General features: G+C 41.4%; 1 pseudogene; it reads left to right on the top strand.

Annotated features, from left to right (window-relative positions):
* The first annotated feature begins 858 nt into the window (after positions 1-858).
* On the top strand, positions 859-966 carry LOC130302574 (U2 spliceosomal RNA; annotated as a pseudogene).
* Positions 967-6937: the final 5971 nt, after the last annotated feature.

The raw sequence follows: 6937 nt of genomic DNA, 5'->3' as shown, positions 1-6937 counted from the left end.
AGAGAGAGAGAGAGAGAGATAAATATATATAGAGATAGATGGGTGGATAGATAGATAGATAGATAGACATACATACACACATACACACATACACACATACACACATACATACATACATACATACATATGTGTGTATTGTTAGAGTTGCAAACATGGGTGCACTTGACAAACTCAGTGCGGCTATTCCCCATTGAAAGATTGTTGCACCCAGGACCCTTAGCACTGGGATATGCTACTCAATACCACTGGCATGGCCAGGTGTAAACAACATCTGACCTTTGTTGTGTACGAACCATGGAGATTGTGATGTCGCCTAGGCCCACCAAAGAACAGCCTTGTCAGAAGCAGCACTGCCATGAGCAGAAGTAGCAGCACCATAGGTTGGCAAATAAGTTGGATTTAACCAAGACAAGTGAGTCCAATAGGATGCAGGTATGTCCTCTATCCTTACAGCTTCCCGTGGCTGTTGGTTTTATACCGTTTGGGGACAGCCAAGGAGGCGTCAGCAGGCAACACAGGTAAGTGTGTGCTTGTATGTGTATGTGTGTGTGTGTGTGTGTGTGTGTGTGTTTCCTATGCAGATCCTAAACCCAGTATCAAATGCAAGTAGGAGGAGTAAGAAGGGTTCCTGCCAAAGCCAGGTTATGGATTGCATTTAAAAATGGTCCATCAGAGTGAAATGGACTCCCATCTTCCTGCTTAGCAATAATGATATGGGTTTAGGGTCTGCTGTGTGTACTGGTGGGTGACTGCCACCCAGCCAGAGTGTGTATGGGAGGCTGCCAGCCAGCCTCCCTTCCTACAAGTAATGATGGTGCATGTGAAGGGGACAGCGTTGGTTCCTCCCCTTTCACAGTTATCACTTATCATCCTTCCTTTTGGCTGGTATCAAATGTGGTGTCTGTTTATATCAGTTTAATATCTGATATGTCCCCTATCTGGTAGCATATATTAAGTGCACCACCAGGTTTCAGTGTTGGAAAGAAAGATTACCTGTTTATTTGCTGCTGCAGCTGCTTGCTGGCTAGTCCAGTGGGTCCCTACTGCAGGCAAAAGACAATAGGTGGTGCCTAGGTGGATAGGACATCAGCTATGAGGCATTTGTTTGTACAAACTGCTGCTCACAACTAATGTTGTAATATAGTGTCTCCATCTGCTGGTGGTATTGAATAAGCAATAGTGCAATGATAGGGTCTGAAAAAGAAGAAAAATAAGAAGCAGCAGCATATGAAAAAAGGAGGAAAGAAGGAAAACATGGAGAGAAGAAAAAAAAGAAGGTAAAAATGAGGTGAAAACATGTTTAAGAAAGTATTTCCATCTCTCTCTCTCTCTCTATATGTATATATATATATATATTTAAAAGAAAAAAAAATTATATATATACATATAGAGAGAGATAAATATATATAGAGATAGATGGGTGGATAGATAGATAGATAGATAGATAGAGAGATACACATACACACATACACACATACACACATACATACATACATAGATATGTGTGTATTGTTGGAGTTGCAAACATGGGTGCACTTGACAAACTCAGTGCGGCTATTCCCCATTGAAAGATTGTTGCACCCAGGACCCTTAGCACTGTGATATGCTACTCAATACCACTGGCATGGCCAGGTGTAAACAACATCTGACCTTTGTTGTGTATGTAACCATGGAGATTGTGATGTCGCCTAGGCTCACCAAAGAACAGCCTTGTCAGAAGCAGCACTGCCATGAGCAGAAGTAGCAGCACCATAGGTTGTCAAATAAGTTGGATTTAACCAAGACAAGTGAGTCCAATAGGATGCAGGTATGTTCTCTATCCTTACAGCTTCCCATGGCTGTTGGTTTTATACCGTTTGGGGACAGCCAAGGAGGCGTCAGCAGGCAACACAGGTAAGTGTGTGCTTGTGTGTGTGTGTGTGTGTGTGTGTGTGTGTTTCCTATGCAGATCCTAAACCCAGTATCAAATGCAAGTAGGAGGAGTAAGAAGGGTTCCTGCCAAAGCCAGGTTATGGATTGCATTTAAAAATGGTCCATCAGAGTGAAATGGACTCCCATCTTCCTGCTTAGCAATAATGATATGGGTTTAGGGTCTGCTGTGTGTACTGGTGGGTGACTGCCACCCAGCCAGAGTGTGTATGGGAGGCTGCCAGCCAGCCTCCCTTCCTACAAGTAGTGATGGTGCATGTGAAGGGGACAGCGTTGGTTCCTCCCCTTTCACAGTTATCACTTCTCATCCTTCCTTTTGGCTGGTATCAAATGTGGTGTCTGTTTATATCAGTTTAATATCTGATATGTCCCCTATCTGATAGCAGATATTAAGTGCACCACCAGGTTTCAGTGTTGGAAAGAAAGGTTATCTGTTTATTTGCTGCAGCTGCAGCTGCTTGCTGGCTAGTCCAGTGGGCCCCTACTGCAGGCAAAAGACAATAGGTGGTGCCTATGTGCCTAGGTGGATAGGACATCAGCTATGAGGCATTTGTTTGTACAAACTGCTGCTCACAACTAATGTTGTAATATAGTGTCTCCATCTGCTGGTGGTATTGAATAAGCAATAGTGCAATGATAGGGTTTGAAAAAGAAGAAAAATAAGAAGCAGCAGCATAGGAAAGAAGGAAAACATGGAGAGAAGAAAAAAAGAAGGTAAAAATTAGGTGAAAATATGTTTAAAAAAGTATTTCCATCTCTCTCTCTCTATATGTATATACATATATATATATATATATATATATATATATATATATATATTTAAAAGAAAAAAAATTATATATATATATATATATACATATATAGAGAGAGAGAGAGATAAATATATATAGAGATAGTTGGGTGGATAGATGGATAGATAGATAGATAGATAGATAGATAGATAGATAGATAGATACACATACATACATACATACATACGTGTGTATTGTTGGAGTTGCAAACATGGGTGCACTTGACAAACTCAGTGCGGCTATTCCCCATTGAAAGATTGTTGCACCCAGGACCCTTAGCACTGGGATATGCTACTCAATACCACTGGCATGGCCAGGTGTAAACAACATCTGACCTTTGTTGTGTATGTAACCATGGAGATTGTGATGTCGCCTAGGCCCACCAAAGAACAGCCTTGTCAGAAGCAGCACTGCCATGAGCAGAAGTAGCAGCACCATAGGTTGTCAAATAAGTTGGATTTAACCAAGACAAGTGAGTCCAATAGGATGCAGGTATGTCCTCTATCCTTACAGCTTCCCGTGGCTGTTGGTTTTATACCGTTTGGGGACAGCCAAGGAGGCGTCAGCAGGCAACACAGGTAAGTGTGTGCTTGTGTGTGTGTGTGTTTCCTATGCAGATCCTAAACCCAGTATCAAATGCAAGTAGGAGGAGTAAGAAGGGTTCCTGCCAAAGCCAGGTTATGGATTGCATTTAAAAATGGTCCATTAGAATGAAATGGACTCCCATCTTCCTGCTTAGCAATAATGATATGGGTTTAGGGTCTGCTGTGTGTACTGGTGGGTGACTGCCACCCAGCCAGAGTGTGTATGGGAGGCTGCCAGCCAGCCTCCCTTCCTACAAGTAGTGATGGTGCATGTGAAGGGGACAGCGTTGGTTCCTCCCCTTTCACAGTTAGCACTTCTCATCCTTCCTTTTGGCTGGTATCAAATGTGATGTCTGTTTATATCAGTTTAATATCTGATATGTCCCCTATCTGATAGCAGATATTAAATGCACCACCAGGTTTCAGTGTTGGAAAGAAAGATTATCTGTTTATTTGCTGCAGCTGCTTGCTGGCTAGTCCAGTGGGCCCCTACTGCAGGCAATAGACAATAGGTGGTGCCTATATGCCTAGGTGGATAGGACATCAGCTATGAGGCATTTGTTTGTACAAACTGCTGCTCACAACTAATGTTGTAATATAGTGTCTCCATCTGCTGGTGGTATTGAATAAGCAATAGTGCAATGATAGGGTCTGAAAAAGAAGAAAAATAAGAAGCAGCAGCATAGGAAAGAAGGAAAACATGGAGAGAAGAAAAAAAGAAGGTAAAAATGAGGTGAAAACATGTTTAAAAAAGTATTTCCATCTCTCTCTCTCTCTATATGTATATACATATATATATATATATATATATATATATATATATTTAAAAGAAAAAAAATTATATATATATACATATAGAGAGAGAGAGAGAGAGAGATAAATATATATAGAGATAGATGGGTGGATAGATAGATAGATAGATAGATAGATAGATAGATAGACATACATACACACATACACACATACACACATACACACATACATAGATATGTGTGTATTGTTGGAGTTGCAAACATGGGTGCACTTGACAAACTCAGTGCGGCTATTCCCCATTGAAAGATTGTTGCACCCAGGACCCTTAGCACTGTGATATGCTACTCAATACCACTGGCATGGCCAGGTGTAAACAACATCTGACCTTTGTTGTGTATGTAACCATGGAGATTGTGATGTCGCCTAGGCTCACCAAAGAACAGCCTTGTCAGAAGCAGCACTGCCATGAGCAGAAGTAGCAGCACCATAGGTTGTCAAATAAGTTGGATTTAACCAAGACAAGTGAGTCCAATAGGATGCAGGTATGTCCTCTATCCTTACAGCTTCCCATGGCTGTTGGTTTTATACCGTTTGGGGACAGCCAAGGAGGCGTCAGCAGGCAACACAGGTAAGTGTGTGCTTCTGTGTGTGTGTGTGTGTGTGTGTGTGTGTGTGTTTCCTATGCAGGTCCTAAACCCAGTATCAAATGCAAGTAGGAGGAGTAAGAAGGGTTCCTGCCAAAGCCAGGTTATGGATTGCATTTAAAAATGGTCCATCAGAGTGAAATGGACTCCCATCTTCCTGCTTAGCAATAATGATATGGGTTTAGGGTCTGCTGTGTGTACTGGTGGGTGACTGCCACCCAGCCAGAGTGTGTATGGGAGGCTGCCAGCCAGCCTCCCTTCCTACAAGTAGTGATGGTGCATGTGAAGGGGACAGCGTTGGTTCCTCCCCTTTCACAGTTATCACTTCTCATCCTTCCTTTTGGCTGGTATCAAATGTTTTGTCTGTTTATATCAGTTTAATATCTGATATGTCCCCTATCTGATAGCAGATATTAAGTGCACCACCAGGTTTCAGTGTTGGAAAGAAAGGTTATCTGTTTATTTGCTGCAGCTGCAGCTGCTTGCTGGCTAGTCCAGTGGGCCCCTACTGCAGGCAAAAGACAATAGGTGGTGCCTATGTGCCTAGGTGGATAGGACATCAGCTATGAGGCATTTGTTTGTACAAACTGTTGCTCACAACTAATGTTGTAATATAGTGTCTCCATCTGCTGGTGGTATTGAATAAGCAATAGTGCAATGATAGGGTTTGAAAAAGAAGAAAAATAAGAAGCAGCAGCATAGGAAAGAAGGAAAACATGGAGAGAAGAAAAAAAGAAGGTAAAAATGAGGTGAAAACATGTTTAAAAAAGTATTTCCATCTCTCTCTCTCTCTATATGTATATACATATATATATATATATATATATATATATTTAAAAGAAAAAAAAATTATATATATATATATATATATATATATACATATATAGAGAGAGAGAGATAAATATATATAGAGATAGTTGGGTGGATAGATAGATAGATAGATAGATAGATAGATAGATACACATACATACATACATACATACATACATACGTGTGTATTGTTGGAGTTGCAAACATGGGTGCACTTGACAAACTCAGTGCGGCTATTCCCCATTGAAAGATTGTTGCACCCAGGACCCTTAGCACTGGGATATGCTACTCAATACCACTGGCATGGCCAGGTGTAAACAACATCTGACCTTTGTTGTGTATGTAACCATGGAGATTGTGATGTCGCCTAGGCCCACCAAAGAACAGCCTTGTCAGAAGCAGCACTGCCATGAGCAGAAGTAGCAGCACCATAGGTTGTCAAATAAGTTGGATTTAACCAAGACAAGTGAGTCCAATAGGATGCAGGTATGTCCTCTATCCTTACAGCTTCCCATGGCTGTTGGTTTTATACCGTTTGGGGACAGCCAAGGAGGCGTCAGCAGGCAACACAGGTAAGTGTGTGCTTCTGTGTGTGTGTGTGTGTGTGTTTCCTATGCAGATCCTAAACCCAGTATCAAATGCAAGTAGGAGGAGTAAGAAGGGTTCCTGCCAAAGCCAGGTTATGGATTGCATTTAAAAATGGTCCATCAGAGTGAAATGGACTCCCATCTTCCTGCTTAGCAATAATGATATGGGTTTAGGGTCTGCTGTGTGTACTGGTGGGTGACTGCCACCCAGCCAGAGTGTGTATGGGAGGCTGCCAGCCAGCCTCCCTTCCTACAAGTAGTGATGGTGCATGTGAAGGGGACAGCGTTGGTTCCTCCCCTTTCACAGTTATCACTTCTCATCCTTCCTTTTGGCTGGTATCAAATGTTTTGTCTGTTTATATCAGTTTAATATCTGATATGTCCCCTATCTGATAGCAGATATTAAGTGCACCACCAGGTTTCAGTGTTGGAAAGAAAGGTTATCTGTTTATTTGCTGCAGCTGCAGCTGCTTGCTGGCTAGTCCAGTGGGCCCCTACTGCAGGCAAAAGACAATAGGTGGTGCCTATGTGCCTAGGTGGATAGGACATCAGCTATGAGGCATTTGTTTGTACAAACTGTTGCTCACAACTAATGTTGTAATATAGTGTCTCCATCTGCTGGTGGTATTGAATAAGCAATAGTGCAATGATAGGGTTTGAAAAAGAAGAAAAATAAGAAGCAGCAGCATAGGAAAGAAGGAAAACATGGAGAGAAGAAAAAAAGAAGGTAAAAATGAGGTGAAAACATGTTTAAAAAAGTATTTCCATCTCTCTCTCTCTCTATATGTATATACATATATATATATATATATATATATATATATTTAAAAGAAAAAAAA

Source organism: Hyla sarda, unplaced genomic scaffold (genome assembly GCF_029499605.1).
Source record: "Hyla sarda isolate aHylSar1 unplaced genomic scaffold, aHylSar1.hap1 scaffold_117, whole genome shotgun sequence".
Taxonomy (NCBI): Eukaryota; Metazoa; Chordata; class Amphibia; order Anura; family Hylidae; genus Hyla; species Hyla sarda.
The sequence above is the reverse complement of the archived record's forward strand: the minus strand, read 5'-3'. Positions and strand labels throughout refer to the sequence as shown.